Source organism: Crocuta crocuta, unplaced genomic scaffold, assembly GCF_008692635.1.
Source record: "Crocuta crocuta isolate KB4526 unplaced genomic scaffold, BGI_CrCroc_1.0 scaffold81, whole genome shotgun sequence".
NCBI classification, from domain to species: domain Eukaryota; kingdom Metazoa; phylum Chordata; class Mammalia; order Carnivora; family Hyaenidae; genus Crocuta; species Crocuta crocuta.
In genome coordinates, this window is record NW_027527808.1 from 2,479,815 (window position 1) to 2,501,391 (window position 21,577).

The window sequence follows — 21,577 nt, forward strand, 5'->3', positions numbered from 1 at the left end:
CGACACAGACTTGTTTTCTGCCTACAGAGCACCACAGGCCAGCCTGCTATTGGGCGCGGCTGTTGAACAAAATGGGGGTCTCTGCGCTCTAGGAGCACCGTGGCTGTGGACGTGTGGGGACCTTTTGAGAGGTCTCTTGGGTCATTCTGTGATGGCTTGTGAGAGACCCCTCACTAAGGAATCTGGGCCGTTTCCTGCATCTTTTTCTGACCACTCTGTAAAGATTTTCAAAAGGTAAACACCTCTGGGGTTGAGTTCACTTTTAGTAAGTCTTCCTTTTCTGTGACTAAGTATGTGTGTCTCGTGCTGGGAGAGGTGACTTTGGGAATCCAAGGAGACTGCCGGGTGCCTGGGGGGAAGAGATGTTGAAAGGACAGGGTGGGGGTTCAGGAATGGAGGCGCCCAGAGACACGTAGCCTCTTTCACAACTTGGCCCGGGGCTGTTCCTGTGATTGGGTGTCTCTGCCAAGAATGTCCCCAGAGTTCCAAGTCATCTCTAGATGCAGGTTTCTTATCCTGTGTTCGATAGCCTTCAGTAAAGTAAGTTTAAGATCAGGGAAAGAAAGGGGTTTGTGTAGCTGGTTCCTTTAGGCCTTGAGGTGAGGGGAACAAAGGCCAAAGGGATTTTTTGATGTTTCACTTCATGAAATAACATAAAATATCAAAAAGAATAACTGTAACAGCCTGACACAAACTCGTTCACCAGTTAAACATCCATTTACCTAGTTTTTTTCTTAAGCTAACATTGGGCTTTATTTGCCTTTATGAACTTTTTTTTTTTAATGTTTATTTCTTTTTGAGAGACAGAGAGAGAGCACAAGCAGGGGAAGGGCAGAAAGAGACAGACACAGAATCCCAAGCAGGCTCCAGGCTCTGAGCCAAAAGCCGAGAGCCCAATGCAGGACTCAAACTCATGAACCACGAGATCATGACCTAAGCCAAGGTCAGGAGCTTAACCGACTGAGCCACCCAGGTCCCCCCTGCCTTTTTGAACTGTTAAAGCAATAAATAAGTGCACAACTAAACAACAAAAAAATACCAAGAAATAAATGAAAAGACAAGCTGTAAACCATAAAGAGGTATTTGCATGCTTATAACCGATAGAAGAATAATTATTCTAGAATATATAAATAGCTCTACAAATCAACAACAACAACAAAAGATAACCCATTCACGTTGCAACTGCAAATCTGGGCGAATCTCCCCAAACTTTCCTTCCCTCTTCCTCCCCTCACTATTTACTCCCTCTGTACAACTCACAACAGAGGTACACACCTCAGGGTACAGGGGCCTTGAAGAAAAACTACCCCCATTCTCTTTTCTTTGCCCTGAGCCCACTGTCCACAAAGCAGAACATAAACAAGATAAGACAAATTGCTGTGGGAATTTTAAATGCCATTATTCTTTATACTTTTACCTTTTTTTCTAACAGGGAAAAGGAATGCTGGTTTGTGCCTTATGTCTCCTCATGAAAGAGGAGTGGCATGTTTAGTGCAAGAATCTTTTTTAANAAAAACCAAGCCCAGAAGGATCAAATAAGGTTCAAATGTCCCACAGGTAAAAATACAAAAATTGCATTTGAACCCAGGACTGTGTGATACCAAAGGGCTAGCATTTCCCCCCTAAACCACACTTCTAAGAACGCCGCGATTTCATCTGGACTTCAGGAAGTGAGTGTGTCTGACATGTCAACATCACTGTGAACAAGCATGACACGGTGACAAGGCTCTGTGCCAGGGGACATGGGTGGACTCGAGAGGGGAGCCCCGCTTTTCCTCCTGTGAGCATGTCCCGTGCGACAAAGGATGGGGAGCTGGTCAAGGTCAGCGGGATCACTGGACTCTGGGAGTTACCAGTCCTATTTAGAGTGCAGAAAAATCTGTTCTTTTTTTTTTTTTTTTTGAGAGAGGGGGGCAGCGGAGAGGGGGAGAGGGACAGAGACAGAGACTCTTAAGCAGGCTCCATGCTCAGCACAGAGTTCAACATGGGGCTCAATCCCATGACCCTTGGATCATGACCAGAACTGAAATCAAGACTCAGACACTGAACCCACAGTCACTGCTTTCCTGGCGCTGTGCACACAGCCCTCCTACATAGCGGGTGTTCAAGCCGGTGTTTGAGAGCCAGCTTTGCAGTCCTGCAGACTGGAATTCAACCCCGCTCTGCACCTTGCCAGTTGTGTGAGCTTAGGCAGTTCACTTAGCCTGCGTCTCAGTGTCCTCTGATTTGCAAAGGAGGACTAATACCGTGGTCACAGGAGGCCTCTGAAACATCAAAAGAAATGTAAAGTACTAAGCCCCAGGCCTGGTGTACTTTCAATAAAGAGTAGCTGTATTTGTTTTGTCAGTAAGATCATAATTTGGCAGATATGGCTTACAAGGTGCAGAAATTCATCCATTCATTCAACCATCAGTCATTGAACACTAGCTGTGTCCCAGGCACACGCACTGTTGGTTGGGTCTTTGCTGTCCATCAATGAATAGTGCAGACTGAGATTCTAGGGCTATGTTCTGGAACAGAGTCCGTCAACAAGGAAAATCACTAAGTATATGGCATGATATGCTGACATGTGATATGTGTCCCAAAGAAAATATAAACAGGGGTTTAGGTGAATATTCAAGTCACACATTTAATATAGACACTCACCTGACCTGAACCATCATCAAAGAATGCTGACAGTGGTAGTGAATTTGGTTGGAAACTAATGTTGATCTGGAGTCTGACCTTTTCTGGTAATAGCACATCGTGCCTTCTCCAATCATCGAGTGTCCCAGATAAAGCAATCTCGTCACTCACTGATAGTTAAGGAGACCTTGAAAATTCTAGATGCTGCTTCCAGATAAATGGCCCACTCCCTGCTCTGGTTTCTTCACTTCCTTTAAAATGTACTAAGGCCTTGAACTTAAGGAAGACGTGCTGGCCCTTTTCCTGAGGACGAGGGACAGACGGGGGACATTCATGCTAAGTCCTGTGCTTGAAATCGGTGCTGATTCTTCTTTGTATTCATTCAGTCACTCGTTGCATTCATTCAGTCACTCGTTCACTTATTCACACAACATTTACTGTAGGCCATCGCATTCCTTAGTGGTGAGAAGAACACATTGAGGGCAATGACCAGAGTTTGAAGCTCAGATCTGCTACTTATTGACTTTGGGAAAATTTCTTAATGTCTCAACGCCTCAGCCTCCTGATCTGTAAAGTGGGGGTGATAACAGTACTTCTGTCACCGGTTACTTTCAAGGATTCCAATAATTCACTTTAACTATTATTTATAAAATACTAAGAACAGTACTTGGCGCACAGTAACATTAGATAAGGGTTAAATCAACACGAGCTGTCTAATAACGTTGTTTACGACCACTTGCTTAACTTTCAGATGGACGTAGTAGTAGTGCTTTTTAAGTATTGAATATATTGCACATTTTCCCCATTTTAACATCTCTGAAATCAGGATGGGATATCATAGTTTGGCTACATCTTTTCCTTCTTAGAGATATACAAAGTAGTTATTCATCTTCAAACTGATGGCATATTGGGTTTGATGAAATACGACAATTATAAGCGGTATCTCTCCCTAAAAGCTGGTCCCTCTCAGTTTACCATGTGTGCTCATAGATGCACTAGATGCTGCTTCCAGATAAATGGTTTATTTTCAATAGTTGTTTTGTTTGCAACAAGAGTAGCACCCAGTGGTTAAGTTGCTAACTGCGTTATTAAAAAATGAAAACAAAAATCCCAAGCTATAGGTAAGTGATGGCATTGTTCTACCAGTGGTAGAGGAGAAAAGCATCTTATAACTTGAAAAAAAACAAGCCATCTTAGAAACCCCAGGTCAGAAAGGACCTTTAAGGTTATGCTCCAGTTCCAAAGAACGATGTGGCTCAGACATGACTGGTTTGACTGGACCTGTATTGGACTGGAGCTCCATTTCCTGGGAATTATAGGTTGATAGAAGTTGATAGTCAGAAAAGGGAAGATGTAGTTATCAATAGATCTTCTTGAGAACACTTGCTAGGAGAGAAAGGAGATGTTCCTTCACAGAAGATGCTAGCTACTAAGAAGGCTCTTGGTGAGACATGGCTTTATTTTTTTCTGTTAAATACATCAAGGTGGGCAGAGCTGGGGGACATGAGACCTGAAGCAGAGCTGGTGGGCCAGCCCTACCAGGCTGGTGTCTGTCCCACTCTTCCTATTGTGCTTGACTATGAAAAGTTCCAAACACACAGAGAAGTACAGAGACCACTGTTACAAAATATCCAAAATATCTACCCCAATCCAAACTTAACAATATTTCAACAACATGCCTTATTTGCTGCAGATATCTATTTAGATGGACAGTAAATAGATTTAGATGTAACTGATGTCTCCTTCATACTATTCCCCAGTCCTAATCTTTTCTCCTTCCAGAAGCAGCCATCATACTGAAGTTAGTGCATATACTTCCTGTCTCTACATTTATACTTTTATTCATACATATGACTCTAAAAATACAGCATTGTACATATGCTTTTCACACTTGCATAAATGGTACTATATGTCATATATTTTTATCCTAGCTTTCAGGATCTCCTTTGAGGTCTGTCGATGTTATTATAGATGTTATTATAGTAATAGTTTATTAGTACTCTTTCTTTTTTTAAAAATATAATTTATTGTCAACTTGGCTAACATACAGTATATACAGTATGCTCTTGGTTTTGGGGGTAGATTCCTGTGATTCATCGCTTACATACAACACCCCCTGCTCATCCCTCCTCACTGCCCATCACACATTTTCCCTCACCCCTGACCCCTCCATCAACCCTCAGTTTGTTCTCTGTATTTAAGAGTCTCTTATGGTTTGCCTCCCTCCCTCTCTGTTTGTAACTATTTTTATCAGTACTCTTTCTAAAACAGTGACCAGTTGGGTTTCTGACCCCTGAGACATGTCTGGAAGGTTAACACGATATATTATTTCACATTGTGTGGTCTCTCTGATGAATTCTTTACCTTATTCATCAAACTGTCAATGTCCTAAGACCAAAATGCCAGTATAGGAGGTAAAATTTGCTGAGACAAGGATAAGAGCTACTTGAAGGAAGTAGGTGAATGGCAACTAAGCCATTTAAGTGTAAGGTGCAGAAAGAGGGGAGTAGTGAGCTGCGTTATACACTTTATGACCTCAGTCTCTTGGACGTTTTTTTTCCTCTTCCCAATCCCTGCAGAAGCAACCGATAATTCAAATGTTTCTACCATAGGTTACATTTGCCTGTTCAAGAGCTTCATGAAAGTAGAATCATATGGTGTGTGTTTTGTGTTATGCTTCTTTCATTCAGCATGTTTTGGAGATGCATCCAAGTGGTCACATGGTCATGGTTCACTTCCTTCTTATTGCTGCATAATGTTTTGTTTATAGATATTCCAGTTTCTTTATCCATTGTCCTGTTTATGGACGCCTGGGTCCCTCCTAGTTTTTGGCTATTATGAATATGCTTTATGAACACTCATGTACGTGTGTATGTGTGTGTGTGTGTACATATGTTTTCATTTCTTTTGGGTAGTTACCTAGTTGGATTGCTGGATCATATGCTAAATGTATATTTAACTTCATAAGTCACTGCCATAATATTTTCCAAAGTGGCTGTACCCTTTTGCATTCCCACTAGCAATGCGTGAGTTCCAGTGGCTCCACATTCTTGCCAACATTTGTGATTGTCAGTCTTTTAAGTTTTAGCTATTCTTGTAGGTTTGTATTTCACTGCATTTTTCTCACTAAAAAATTAGTAGCTAAAACTATCTTAGGGGTGCCTGAGTGGCTCAGTTGGTTAGGCATCCAACTCTTAATCTCAACTCAGGTATTCATCTCAGTTTTGTGAGTGCAAGCCCCATGTTGGGCTCTGCACTGGGCGTGAAGCTTACTTAAAAACAAAACAAAAACCAAAGCAAAACTAATTTTAAAAACACAGCAAGGTTATATATAACATATATATTTGAAATCTATTTGTATATCTTTTGAGGAAAGGTATTCAAGAAAATCTAATAAATATTATTCAAAGAATATATTCACAACATTGTACGCAACAAACCAAATTTGTAGAATGATGCCACTATATATCTTTATAACAGTTCTAAACTTTTATGTATCTAATAACATCACTTCAAAATATCTTATTATGGAGGCACCTGGGTGGCTCACTCAGCTAGGCATCTGACTTCAGCTCAGGTCATGATCTCATTGCTCGTGAGTTTGAGCCCCACGTCAGGCTCTCTGCTGTCAACATGGAACCTGCTTCAGTTCCTGTCTCCCACTCTGCCCCGTCCCGCTCATGCTTTCTCTCTGTCTCAAATATAAATATTAAAATATATATATATACATACTATATATATCTCATTATGGTTTTAATTTATTTTGTCTGATGACTAGCTGTTGAAGTTCTTTTCATATATTCATTTGTATTTGTTCTCTTGTGAACTCTTTGTTCCAATCTTTGGCCAAGCTTTGAAAATTGTGTTGTCTGTCTTATTATTGAGTGGTGTCTCTCATAAACTGTGTAAGATACATGTTTTGCAGAAATACAACCAGACTTGTGGTTTATCTTTAAGAGCAATAATTTTTAATCTTGATGAAGTCCATTTATCATTTTTTTCTTTTATAGATTATGCTTTTGTGTCCTGCTTAAGTAGTCTTTGCCTAATCTAATGTCACAACCATTTTCTTCTAAAAGTATAATTAGTTTTAGCTTTTACATTTAGGTCTAAGGTCCATTTTGAGTTAATATTTATATGGTGTGAAGTGAGGGTCAAGGATAATGTTTTTCCATATAGAATATCTAGTAGTTCCAGTACCTATTATTGAAAAGACTCTTTTCTCCATTGAATTATCTAATTTGGCACCTTTGTTGAAAACTAATTGACCATATAAGTGTGGGTCTATCTTTGGAAAGTGTATTCTGTTCTTTTTCCTTTCCTTGCCAGTATTTTGAAATTACACTATTTAAAGAGCTATTTGTTCATATTTATTCTTGCATTTCTGATAAGTGTTTCCTTACTCTGGTTACTGTCTATGGCAATGGTCAGGCATTTGGTCTTTTCTATCACTTCCTGTCTTTCTCCTGCCCTCGATCAACACTTCAGATACGTATGTCAATATCTGTGACTTTAATTAAAAAGTTGACTTATTCAAGCTTCTTACTTTTGTATTTTTCTAATCTTTAACAGATAATGACACTACAATAGGTCTGATGCTAGTGACACTAGCTAACACTTCTACATGTGTGATGTGTGACGTCTACATCAGATCAGATGTCATCACTGATCTGAGCACATTAAAAATTATTTAATTGTCCTAACAACCTTATGAAATGGAAATTATTATTTTTCTTACAGAAAAGGAATCTGAGGCCCCCAGGGACTATGTAATTTGTCCAAGATGTTACACACGGTAAGTAGCTGAGCTGCGTATTACACGCAGTCTGTCTCCAGAACCTGTAAACCTTACCAAAATGCTAAACTATGAAATCACCCACCAAATGACTTTGGTTGTAGATTGCATACCATTTGTATTATTTTTAAGTTAATATTTTTTCTATTTAGTGGATCAGTAAGGGGTCTTAGAAAGCATTTTTCAGATGAGGAAACTGAAATCCAAAGAGAACTAAGCTGGAAGCAGAGCCAGGCCAGAGGGCTTTTCCTTTGCTCACACTGACTTCCTGGACTTTGGGAGCTCCTCCGTTTGGATTCCACCACTCTGTGGTCCCTTCTGGTGATGGGGTCCCCAGGATGTAGCACTCTGTGCTTCAGGGACCATTAGCCTCTCTGCCCCACTCACAGGTCAAGCAGTCCTCTTCCAACAAAGCCTACTCTCAACAACCTGCCACGGCAGGAAAGTTACCCCCAATACATTCATCCTGTCGTCTCCAGGCATATCAAATGGACATTTACTGAGTCCTATTACAGAAAACATTGTATTAAACTCTATTAAAATAACATATAATAGCATGCCCTCCAAAGGCTTATAAATACTACCAGCAAGTAATATTTATTAAATCTCTAAAACATTAAAAATTTTTTTAAATGTTTATTTTATTTGTTTGTTTGTTTTGGTGTTGCTTTGCCTTTTATTTTTATTTTTTTTTCCAGTATTAAATTTTTTAAAAATATAATTTATTGCCAAGTTAGCTAACATACAGTGTATGCAGTGTGTTCTTGGCTTTGGGAGTAGATTCCCATGATTCATCACTTACATACAACACCCAGTGCTCATCCCAACAAGTGCCCTCCTCAATGCTAACCCCAGTGTCCCTTTCACCCCATCCTTCTACTAATGCTTGTTGTTTCTTCACATAGTTAATAAATGCATTGGTGGTTTCTTGGTCCAACATTATTATATTATGGTATAGAGAAATGAACATTTATTTGGAGGCAGTGATCTTGATTTCTAGGGTCCTCTCTGTCACTTATTAGCTGGGTGAATTTCCACACATCATTGAACCCCTCTGAGTCTCTTTCCTAATCTGTAAGGAGATGATAATAGTACCCACTTTCACTGGGTTGTTGTTGCAGTCAACTGAGATAACAAAACGCTTTGAAAATTCTCATCTTTTTGAAGCCTACAGAAGAAAGAACTTGGGCTTCAGAGTCAAAAGAGGTAGATTTTGAGCCTCACTGAACACATGGCAGAACTGGATAACAAAGCCATGTTGAGGAGGTGGGTGGTTGGGAAGGCTAACCCAGGAGGTTAACCCTGGCCTGGTCCCGTCCCTGATTTTCATTCTTTCTTCAGCAAATCACAAGTTATTACAAGTCATAGCCCTTCTTCAACAATCAAACCCAAACTGTCCATGATCAAATTTCAAAGATTTAAATAGAAGGGGGCCTTGACTGACAGGAAGAGAGCATTCTCAAAGACTGATACAATAATTGAGTCCTCTCTTTCATTCATCCCTCAACCAACTTTCACTGTCTACAGTGTTAGCTGCTGGGCATTCTTTTAGATGCTGGGAATATAAAAATCAAGATGGGTTAATGGTGCTTCTGAAACTTCTCAAGGGGGTGAGGAGAAGGAGGGCGAGGAGAAGGGCTCAGGGGAAATTATCTGGTTGGCAAAATCTGAGAGAAGGAATGGAGGAAACTTGTCTTGAGGAGGGATAATGGAGATGGGGAGCGGGGCTAAAGAAGAGTTTACTAACTAGTGGGGAAGACAAACAGAAATCAAGAATGACGATGCAATGTGTTAGTTGTGTGAAGGAAATATGAATATAATGATATAACATCCCTCCTCCCCTACACCCTCCCTCCCTCGCCCTTAGCATGAATTCAAACTGGCAGGGATACCAAGCAGGGAAGAGGTCTGCAGCCTCAGGGAAGGCACAAATTTATGATTTCTTAGACCTTTAGTCTATGCATTTAGTTCTCCTCAGCTTGCTTTCAACAATACCTTACTTTGCATGGCCCTTTACATTTAACAATACTTTCAGGGGCACCTGGGTGATTCAGTCGGTTAAGGCTCAGATTCTTGATCTTGGCTCAGGTCACCGTCTCACGGTTTGTGAGTTCAAGCCCTGCACTGGGCTCTACACTGGCAGTGCGAAGCCTGCTTGGGATTCTCTCTCTACTCTCTCTCTCTGTCTCTCTCTCTCTATCCCTCCTCTGTCTCTCAAAATAAATAAACAAACATTAAAAAAAAAGATTCTCTCTCCCCCTCTCTGTGCCCCTCCCCCACTTGCACTCTCTCAAAATACATAAATAAACTTAAAAAAATACTTTCACATTCTGTGTTTCATTTGGTTTATAGAAAATAGGAATGGAAAATGGGATACTTCCCATTTTGCAGATGAGGAAACAGGCACAGAGTGGTTACCAAAGTCACAAGCCTTGTCAATCATCTGGTGGGAATTACAATGTACTTCTTTAGTACCAATAAGTAAGTTTACTGTCAATCTAATTAGGGCATTATCTGACTATTCTGAATCTTCATTGATCTAATTTCCCTCTTTCTGTCCTGTTGTGTATTTTGTTTGTTTGTTCTAGAACCTCGTAAGGGTTTGTGAAGTCCTACGCCACTGTGATTTGAACAAGTAGAAACATGAATTATATTCTGGGACCCAAAGGCCTCATATTTTCAAAGCTGCTATAATTATAGTCCAGCCATGTTCTACCCTTAGGAAAGAATCTTGCAGTTTCAGATGAAGGGCTTAGGCTACAATTGCTCATTGCTAACATTCTAGGATTCGTTTTTATAACCGTCAATGTAATTTTCAAGTACTCATTAAGAGAACACACACACACACACACACACACACACACATATACACACAGAGAGATTTTTAAAATATGGTAATTACAAACCAAACTTTAATAATCACTATCTTTGGGTAGTTGACTCTTATTTGATTTTTTCTTCTTTTTGCTTAAGTATATACTTTTTTTTTAAAGTAAGCATGGATAGCGTATATAACTTAGGTAATAAATATATAATTCCACTAAGAACTGAAACTATGCCAAAAATGTTATCAGCACTTGGCAAAATCTACCAGACTTACAGCACAATGGAGTCTTTACAAGTCCGTGTTTGAAATTTCAAATTCATTGATGAGACTAAATAGTACCGATTTTTGACAAATGTATGTTAATTCAATACGTTTTGATACATAGCCAAAGAGAATTCCCTAAAAGAGTGTGTTGGCTGATTATCACCGGAAGATACAGTGATTTCTAAGTTGTTCTATCTTTATGACTTATGATGACACCAAGATGTAAAAGACTCTGATTTTGCCTCCAAGTGCTTATAATTTAGTGGAGTTTAATTTTATGGGGGTGGTAGTGGTTAGGTTTTGAAGGTAGAAATTATGCCAAGTCTCAACAACCCCTGAAAATACTTAAATCAGCTTCTAAAAATAATATATGGTTGCATTTATGATGGAGTAAAGATTCTACTAACTCAATATTGCTTTTCTGGGGCCCCCAGTTTAATTCTTTAGTTTCTTGGAGACACAACTACTGCCTGATTTCCTGGCTCTGGGAACCTTAAAGCCACTCCTTATCACTGCCATCAGTCTGTGTGGTGACTCGCTTGCTTCGTTGCTTAGGAACATCACTGCTCATTATCTTGTTATTTTCTTTCCATCCTTTCTCTCCTTCTTCTTTAGTCCTTAGGAGCCACAGAAGTTCACAATGAGAATATGGGGTGCCATTTTAAGCGGATGATATTTATTCACAAATAACCATTGAACAGGGCCATGTGAGTTGAGTTAAAACAGACCGGCAGCTAACGTAAGGTGGGAAAAATGGAAAACATTAGGAAATAGTATCATGTCAACTGGGCTTCTATCCCCTGAAATGTGGGTTCCCAACTGCCCACTGTGGGCTTTAGGCCCAGCGCTGCAGGCCAGGGTCACAACGCAGCCCACAAGGTCAACTGTGCCCACTGCCCTCAGAATTCTCAGTCGAATGTGCAGACAATCATTAGGCAATCACACAACAAAGAAAGCCAAAGTTGGGAAAGTGCTCGGTAAGTTTAAGAATAAGTAATCTAACCTGGGGGCAATGTACGTAAGGCAGAAATAGAAATCACACTTTCTGAGAGCTCACCAGGTGCCAGGAAAGAGGGTCTTTCCTTTGACCACATGCAAACCTTAAAACCCATCTGAATGGTCTGTAATATGGGCCACAGTTTTTAAATGAGTAATGGAGGCTCAGAGAGGGTAACTTATCTAAGGAGTAGGAAAGGCCAGGAAAGGGGCAAGCTGTGGAATTGGGCTGTGTTTGGCTGGTGCTAAGGAGTTGCTGGAGGCTTCTGAGCAGGCATAAGGCTTGAAGGCAGGTATGCTTAGGTGGGTTTGAGGTGGGGAAGGAAAGACCGGTAGAGTCAAGGAGCCAGCAGCAGGGCTGGCTTCGACAGCAGTGAGAAACACTGCCCCTGAGTGAGAGAGTCGCCTCCAAGGAGGCTTCCTAGATTGCAGCCTTGACAACCAACTTGGTGGGGGAGGGAGTTGGGATAAAATAATCATAATTTATTCTTAAAAACTCCAATGCACACCATAATGTAACAAAGGAACATGCATCCAACAGCTTAATTTATGCTGCTAAATTCTGTAGCTAATAAAATAAAAATATTTAATATTCTACCGAAGACAGAATTCAAGTCAAATATGGATAAAAGCATAGGCCAGTTAACCTGTAAGACTGATGACTTTTTTACTTGTTTTGAGACATAATTAATTCAATTGATTACGTAAGGAATAACTAATCCTTGGGGTGCCTGCGTAGCTCAGTCAGTTGAGTGTCCAACTTTGGCTCAGGGCATGATCTTGTGGTTCATGAGTTCGAGCCCCACATTGATCTCTGTGCTGACAACACAAAGCCTGGATCCTGCTTTAGATTCTGTGTCTCCCTCTCTCTCTCTGCCCCTCCCCCACTGATGCTTGCACTCTCTTTCAAAATTTTTAAAAAAAGGAGTAACTAATCCCCGCATCTTATAAATGCCAGTCTTTATTTTCAATTCAGTCTTTATTTTCTTTTTTTCTTTCCCTTTTCGTTTTCAAAGTAGGCTCCATCCCCAACTTCGGACTCAAATTCACTACTGAGAGAGATCAAGAGTTGCTCCATCTACAGACTGAGCCAGCCAGGAGCCCCTAGTCTTTATTTTATATTCAGCTTTGGGCTTGCTCCCTTGGTGATGTCCCCAAATAGCTGTCTTTCCAAAGCAGTTGCCATGATGATTTTGAGAGATTATTGGACGGGCAGCTCTCTGGGGTAAAAAAACTAGGCCTCATGGGGGGGCGGGGGAGGAGAGAAGGCTTGACCATCCCCACCCCATTTCTCCTGCCTCACACCCCTGTGCCTGTCCACCCACAAGGGGGCTCCTTAGAGTCCTCAGTCACAGAATGTGTGGCTATCTCACAAGTTCCTGCAGCCCTGGGAGGAATTTAAGCACCATTTGCCCAGCCCTGTTCTTGCCCCGAGGGTTTAAAGATTCTGAGACAGTCTCCCAACCACGTGTTAGCTAGGACTGCGTCAAGCCCCAGTGCGCGGTGATCTTATCCACTTTCGCAGCGTGTTCAGAGAGTTTATGGTGAAACTGTTTAAAGTTTGGTTCAGGCTCCCAGCTGTAAAGCGCTGAAGTGAGGCTCTCTGAACTTCGGCATACCTTCCTCCTTTCCTTTGCTTTATTTCTGCCTCACCCAGAAGAGCCGCCCTGCCAGGTGATAAGCTTTGGGTTTGCTATTCCTTGTGCGGACCTCCGCAGGCAGCCTCGGTAGCCCACNAGGGCTAGCCCTCCGCAGGCAGGTTTCCAGAATCATTTCCCGACTGGGAGGTCGGCCGTTCTGCAGGAGGAACATGAATACTGATGAGGTGCTGCAGGGTGCATCAGAATTTCAAAGGGGAGAGATAGCGAGCCACGGGTTACATTTCTAAAAAGTCCAAGGTAGGACAAAGAAGGGTTTATAGTCCTAGGAGCACTTAATTGACGGCATTTAAAACAAAGCAAAACATTACCGGAGGAGCACGCGCCGGGCCTGGGGCAAGTGGGCCTCAAACCTTCTTTGCCCCTCGGGTAAACCTATTGAAAGAATGTGTGTAAGATTTTAAGAGTTTCCCTGACTCTTGGACAAAAAAGTGCTTCCTGAGAATTTGAAAAACTCCTGTTAGAGACAAAAGTCGGAGGGATTTTTTTCTTCTATTTTTATTTTTTAAGTATTCTAATTAATATATATATGTATATATATATTTAAGTTTATTTAGTTTGAGAGAGAGAAGGGGCAAGCGGGTGAGTGGCAGAGAAAGAGAAAATCCCAAGCAGGCTCCTTGCGGTCAAACTTAGTAACCGTGACCTCATGACTTGGGCAGAGTCAGTGGCTTAACTAATTGAGCCATCCAAGCGTCCCTCTTCCATTAAAACAAAATTTTTTTTTTTTAGTTTATTTTTGAGAAGGGGAGACAGAGCACAAACAGGGGAGGTGCAGAGAGAGAGGAACACACAGAATCTGAAGCAGGCTCCAGGCTCTCAGTAAGCGGTCAGCACAGAGCCTGACACTGGACTCGAACCCATGAACCACAAGATCTGAGCCAAAGTTGGATGCTCAACAGACTGGGTTACCCAGGTACCCCAACTCTTCTATTTTTAAAGACAGCATTTAATAATGGTTCTTCAGCCTACTGTGAGGCCTAGAATACTAGTCAAGTGTGCATTTCAAGTCCTGACGCTGTCAGCTGAGTCACCTTGGGCAAGCGGCTTAATCAGTTTAGGCCTCAGTTTCTCCCCCGCAAAATGCATAAGAATATCAACCTCACAGGGTTGTTGTAAGGATTATATTCATGGACGTCTACAAAGTAGACAGGGGCTTAGTACAGAGTAAGCTTTATATTCTGTTTGTTTACAAAACAATGAACTGAAACTGTCCAGCTTTGCATACTCCCTCCAGAGTCGTTGCCCTTAGGATCAAATCCCCACCTCAGGCCCCTGCCTGGCCCAAAGTGACCTGACCTGTGCTATCTGTGACCTCAGCCCTTCCCATTCCTCTCTTCCCTGGGACCCCAGGCTCTAGCCGCACTGGGCTTCCTTCTGCCCCTCCAGCACGCCAGGTTCAGTCCCAGCTTCTGGCCTTGTCCCACCCGGTCTTTTCTGTCTGCTTCTGCACATGAGACTCCCGTGTCACCTTGGTCTCAGGCCCACATCCTATCCCAAAGGTCCTCCTTTCCGAAGAAACAGTCCAGCATTACTAATGGCTACCGCCCCTTTGCATTTTCTTAACGCTTATCATTAGTGAATTCATTTTGGGTTTGCTCGTTTACATTTTTGCTTCCCCCACCCTGAGATCATTAGACTCAAGAGGTCAGAGTCTCCTTACTGCCGGTTCCCCAGCGCCTAGGACAGGGCTCACACAGGTGGGGCTCAAAGAACATCTGTGGAATGAAAGAATGCGAGAGTGACCCAAAGGAATAAGAAATGTCCCTGGAGGAAACCCTTGAAGCTGAAGCCCCAGGGAAATCCAGGGTTTGCTGCCCTGCCATTGTTTTAGGTAAAGGCAGAGGGGAGGAGGGAGAAGAAGAAAACCTGGCAGTGGGCACCCTGGCCGTCCTTCCTAGGCTGCCTTCACCCCTGTGCCAATCTGCTCCTAACACCGAACTGGGGGGAGGGGTTTAGGTTGGCACCTGTCTGGCTCCCCAGGGGCTTCCTGTTCCTTGAGGACAGAAAGCCTGTTCTTATACAACTTGTATTATCGGTGCACAACACCACACCAGACTTGCATATAATAGAGGCTCATTAAAAATACTAGGTGAATGAATATGTACAAACATATATATGCCATTACGTCTCAGATTAGTGCTAATAAAGTTCCTGATGCTTGTCTTTGGAAAATAATGGGTTTTTAGTATATGACAAAGTTTGTTTCGCCTTTCTATGTTTTGGAGTATCCTTAAAGTAGGGTAAGGAAGTGGAATGTAAGGTATGCTGTGGGACTTGGTGGCCCGGAGTGGAAAGCAGTTGGAGGGCAGGGAGGGTCTGGGGGGCCGGACACCTGGGAGCAAAGTCCAAAGCTGCAGAAAGTTTGCTTGCAGCTTACTGTGGAAGGACTGGAGAGAGAGGCAGGTGAGGAACCTGGGATTTCCTGGATGAGGTGGCCTGGCGGCCCTGGCCAGCCCTGCCCCACCTGGGTCTTCAGTGTCTGGTAACAGGCTCAGCAGGGGCTCCTCCTGGGCGCTGAGGGTGTGGGTGGGAGGGGCGGGGTCTGCGGGGCAGGCTATCTGCGGGGAGTCAGCAAGTAGTCTCTGAAGTACCTTTACATAGATAAATGAGGGTGGGACGGGAGAGAGAGAGAGAGGGAGAGGGAGGGAGAGGCCCCCCCACCCCCCAGGGAGAACAGAGGAAGGTTCTGCAAAAGGCACTCAGGTGACCCCTAAGAATTCAAGTCTTTCATTAAAGCCCCACCTGAAGGCCAATTCTTCTGCAATCTACAGGGTGGTTGTGGCTTTAGGCTTATCTAAATCCAGTTTGGGGGGGGGGGTTTGTGTGGGGAAGGGTTTCTTCTTTTCAAGTGGGAGCATTAAGGAAACAGCTCAAATAACAAAAGCTTGTGTGTGTGTGTGTGTGTGTGTGTGTGTGGCTAGAATTGAAACGCTTCAAAAAAGAGAAATTTGCCTTTGCTTGAAAAATGTATCTTCCCCCCACCCCCCTCCACATGTTCATAGTATGTACGTGTCAAACACACACACCCGTCCATAGTATGTATATGTACAGGTCTCCTGTTAAACCCTGTGTGTGAGCATAAAATAGAATTAGACTCTTCTATTCCTGCTTTTCCTGGGAATAGCAATTCTAATGGCAACATGCTTGGAAACATTTTATCAAGTGAACACACTACATGCCAGAGAGATACCCAGAAATCTGGGCAGAGTGGTAGGACTAGGGAGTCACAGGTTATAGCTAAATTAAGACTAAAATTAGGCCAACGGTTGAACCTAAGGAGTATGTGGTGTTCCGCATGGAAGGGTGTCCTGGGTCAGGTCACTTACCCTCTCTTGGCCCTGTTTTCCTCATTTGGAAAACTGGTGCCTCCCTTGTTCTCTCATGACCATTAAATGAACTAATGTGTGGAAAGCATTTGAGGGAGTGCTTGGCCCACTGCTAGCACACATTAAACTTGCGTATCTAACAGGGGTCAAGTGCTGTATTACTGAAAAGGGCTCAAGTTCATTTCCATCCCACAGATAATCGCTTTAGGCTCTGGGATGTAAAGCGAAAAGAACACGTTGCAGACTTTAGGGAGTCCGGTCTAGAGGGAGGACAGACATGCAGGCAGGTGATTACAATCCCGTGTGCTGTGTACTGAACCAAGTGTGCACCATGTGCTAGGGAGCACCAGCTGTGTCCCCTCGTGGTCTGATCACAGGGTGGCAAATGAAAAGGGGGCATCTGTTAAGGTGGTGTACACTCTTTGTCCCGGCATCTAGCACAGGACCTGCCAGATAGAAGGACTTGGAAAAAAAAAAAAAAGACTCGCTGAATGAATGGAACGCATTTACACCTTTGTCGCTGTCAGTTTCAATCAAAGAACAAAGCTGAGTTACAATATTGGTAGAACGCTGTAAAACCGAATAGAGCGGGGGAAAGTCCAAGGTGGGTTGGGTAGAGCAGGCCGGACCCAGTGGTCTGTATGCAACATTATTCTGGGGGGACTGTCTTGTCCTACACACTGGGCTGGGCAGTGGGCTGACAGCGTGGGGGAGAAGTGGAAGGAGGAAGGGCCACACCACCAGGTGCCCTCCAGCTGAGGGCTGGGCACCAGACGCGGGCAGTGAAACAGAAGGGCCACGCAGCCAGTTGAGTGCAGAGAGGACTCGAAAAGCTACTAGTCGAGGGCCACGTGAAAAGCTAGACTTTGTACACATGTGGTTCTTCCGGTGTGCGAGGTGACAGGAGGCAGCTGTCATAGCAGAATCATCCCAAAGCTCTATTAGACTTCATTTCATTTCCTCCCCCACCTCATGGGGCCTGCTTTCCTCTGCTCTCCCCAGGGAACAGTTGAGGTTAGGAGTACGACCCAGGAGTCAGGTGCACACTGCAGTCCTATCAGCTCAATGTCCTTTTGACAAGTTATTTCACCATCCCATGCCTCAGTTTCCCCTAACTGTCACGGGTAGAGTTATTGTGAGAACTGAGTTAACTCAAGGGCTGAGGGCAGAGCCTGGCAGGGAGTAAGCACTGGTTACACGCCAGGTGTTAACATGTCACCTGGACGGTGTGTCATTGTCTTGGAAGTGAGCCACTTTACCTAACAATGGGAGTGTCCTGGCTCCCGCTGCACTCATGGGCCCTGGGAAGGTGTGCTGTGTTTAAAGTAGAGGCCTTATGTGGCCATGTTTGCATTTTAGAGAGAGGCAGATTTCAAGAAGGGAGACAGGCCTTGAGGAGGCCAGGAACCAACACAGAGGCTGTGACAGGGTCTCCATGACAGACAGGAGGTTCTGAATCCAAGAGATGAAAGGGAGCAGAAAGTTGGCAAGGTTTAGTAAGTGGTTAGAAGTGGGTAGTAAAGGTGGATTCCCCAGTTTCCAGCTTACCGCCTGGGAGAGTAGTGGTGCCAGGGCTGAGACAAAGAATGGAGACGGAGAGGCTGGCTTGGGAAAGCAATAATGATGACTTCCATATTTCAGGTAGGGACGTCCTGCTTACACCATTTCCTTGTTCAAAATCTGTCAATGAACTGCTACTGCCATTAGGGAAATGGGGATTCTAGTAGTACTTACCTTGTAAGTAAAGATTTTTGTAGGATTATTGTAAAGATTTTTTAATGGAGGGGCACCTGGGTGGCTCAGTCAGTTAAGCATCCAACTTCAGCTCAGGTCATGATCTCACAGTTCATGAGTTCGAGCCCCACGTCGGGCTCTGTGCTGACAGCTCAGAGCCTGGAGCCTGCTTCACATTCTGTGTCTCCCTCTCTCTGCCCCTCCCCTGCTCATGCTCTGTCTCCGTCTCTCAAAAAATAAATAAATGTTTAAAAAGTTTTTTAAAAAATATTTGTAAATGCAAATCAAATACTCAAAGCATATTAAGTGTACATGGTGTTATATATAGTAAACACAATGAAACTATTGTGTTTACTATTATGAGTCTATAACTCACACAACTTTCAAAGCTCTGCGTTGTCTGTCCTCTCTTCGTGTCCCAGACCCACCTATTTCATTCCTCTTGCTGCCTTACAGGTCCCCAGTTTACAGAAAACACCGGCCTTCTCTCATCTCCAGACGTGAGAACTTTCCACCGCCCCTTTTGTTCTATTTAACTTGTTCTCCTTCGTGTCTCAGCTAAGATGTCACTCCCTCCAGGAACCCTGAGCTGGATGATCCCTGTGTTGGGAGCTGCTGGAGAGCAAGAACACGACTATCCTGTGCCCTTGTGGAAACTGGAACACTGTCTTCCAATCACAGCGTGTGGCCCATCGAAGGATAATGTATGCATTTTGTTTCGATGGATGAACGAATGAGTTGGAAGTTGAAGGAGTGGGAGGAGAGCTCTGTATGAGAGACAGAGCTCAGTCAGAAGAGGGTGTGACTCATGAATTTGAGCCCCATGTTTGATGTAGAGATTACTTAAAAATAAAACATTAAAAAAAAAAAGGAATCATCAGCACATTGATGACGCTTGAATCATGAGAGAGATGAGATAATTAAAGGGGAGACTTCTTTATTCTTGGGCTCTCGCATTCTGACCACTTAGGTTTTTCTGGAAAGCGTTCTCCAAGGCTTCCATCCTATTCTACTTTTGCTATATTGGCAATAGATACTCTATGGTCTCTTTCATCGGTTCCTTTTACCTCACTCACCCTTTGGACATCTAGTTTCTTGCCATAATTTCAACTATCACTTCTTGTTATCTCCATGGCCAGTTTCAACCTTGCTCCTGAACTCCTGACTTGTATTTCCAACTGCTCATAAATCCTCCAACTGCACCCTTTCACAGTTAGCCAACTGGAACAGGTCATTATTTCTACCCTCATTCCCATGCCTCAGACTGAGCTCTCCTCCCTTATTTCCTAGCTTGGCTAATAGGCTCCCTGCGCACACAATCATCCAAGCTAGGTCTTAGGAGTTTCACTTCCTCTGCCCTCTCCCCTCCACATCCTTCCTCTTACGTATCTTGCCATTTCTGATTCTGGAAGTCTTGAATTTGACTTCTCATTTCATCTCCACTGTCACAACTCTAGCTCTAGCTTTCATTATCCGTTGCCTAGGCTCTTGTCATAGCTTCTTAACTGGCCTGTCTCCAGGTAACTTTCCAGAACACAAGTCTGATCACATCACCTTTTCGCGCCAAGACCTTCCGAGGTTGCACAGCCTATGAAGTGAAGTCCGAGCCCCTGACCAGGGCATTCAATGTCTTCACAGTCTGGACCCAATATATTTTCCCAGCTTCATCTTTAGCGGACCCATGCTCCCAAAACACTCCATGTATATTTCCATGTTGTATTACAATCAGTTGTTAACTATCTCTTGTACTCCCAACTCCAAGGGGTCAGGACTAGCCCATGTAATCTCTGCATCTGAAGAACCTAGCAGAGTACCTAAGAAATGAGTGCCTCTAGAGTAACTGAGTAACTTCCAAAGACAGCATCTCACCTAACCCTCCTCATCCAATATCTAGCTCTGCGCCCTCTACACAGAATGTACCCCATAAATGTTTGTGGGAATTGCTGACTTATTTGGAACACAAACCTCCTGAGAGCAGGAACATTACTAGCTTATTTTTAAAACTGAAATGTATTTGACATATTACATTATATAAATTTATCTGATACATTTAAATATTGTTATGTGACTGTCACTGTAGTGCCATTGCAGTAGTAGGAACTTTATTTCATTCATATTCATATCTCTTGTCAGTAGTTCCTGACACAGAATAGGTATTGAATAAATATTTTTGAACAGAAGCAAAAATGAAAGATCCCTCCTTTGCTATGGTAGCTACCATATCAGATTTTATCTTTATTTTATTTTAATTTTTTAGAGAGAGAGTGCATGAGCATGAGCAAGCGGGGTAGATGCAGAGAGAGGAGAATCTTAAGCAGGCTCCACACCCAGCACAGAGCCTGGTATAGGGCTCAGTCTCACAACCATGAGATTATAACCGGAGCTGAAATCAACAGTCAGTTGCTTAATAGACTGAGCCATGAAGGAGCCCCTAAGACTTTATTTTTAATGATGCAAAGGTAGCTGGTACTACAACATGTGTCACATCTGTGCTTTGGTTTGCTAAACTTCTGAATCTTGTATACCACCAAAGAAAACTACCCTTCCCCACCTCCACTGGAATAGAATTCCTCTTGGACAGATGGGGGCATTTGTGGATTTTGTAGGTGTAATGAGAGAAAGGGTAAGTTAAAGTTATCCTGATGTTAACTTGAATTTATTTAATTAATGTAAGTTTCTTCTAATGTTAGCCAAGTTTTGGGGCAATAAAAGATAATTTGTCATCTCCCATGTGTTATGTTCAATATTAGAAACATGCAAGAGAAACTTGGGGCGCCTGGGTGGCTCAGTCTGTTAAGCGTCTGACTTCAGCTCAAGTCATGATCTCACAGTTTGTGGGTTTGAGCCCCGCGTCGGGCTCTGTGCTGACAGCTAGCTCAGAGCTTCTGATTCTGTGTCTCCCTCTCTCTCTGACCCTCTCCTGCTCACGGTGTCTGTCTCTCTCTCAAAAAAATAAATAAAACACTTAGAAAAATAAAAAAAGAAATATACAAGAGAAACTGGATATCAAATGAACTTATATAAAGCATTTTGTTTTGGGGGAGGTTTCACTTACTTATAAAACAAGACGTACCAGTGCTTCTCAAAATGGATCCATGTCAAATGCAGGTATGTGTGAGAAGTGTAGCTTTCTGGGTCCCATCTCAAATTGAGTAAATCTGAATCTCTGGGAGGGGGCCCAGGAATCTGCATTTCAGCACTTATCTGGAAATTATCCATGGCTTCAAGGACACTACTCTTTTTTCCCCTCTTTCTCATCTAGTACTTTAGTTATAGATCCCTTCTATTCTCTCTTATTGTCTGCTTTTTTCTTAATCACTTTGGAGACTTTCCCCTCCCCCCGTAATTT

The 21,577-nt window shown here is 43.0% G+C and overlaps 2 long non-coding RNA genes across 5 annotated transcripts in view; one reads left to right on the forward strand and one right to left on the reverse strand.

Annotated features, from left to right (window-relative positions):
- LOC144240086 (uncharacterized) overlaps nucleotides 1–21,577 on the reverse strand; it is a 185,206-nt gene that overhangs the window by 18,246 nt on the left and 145,383 nt on the right. The window lies entirely within an intron of this gene.
- Nucleotides 16–20,953, forward strand: LOC144240301 (uncharacterized). Its single transcript, XR_013337673.1, has 3 exons — nucleotides 16–234; nucleotides 7,366–7,420; nucleotides 18,685–20,953. It is a non-coding gene; the product is annotated as an uncharacterized LOC144240301 (long non-coding RNA).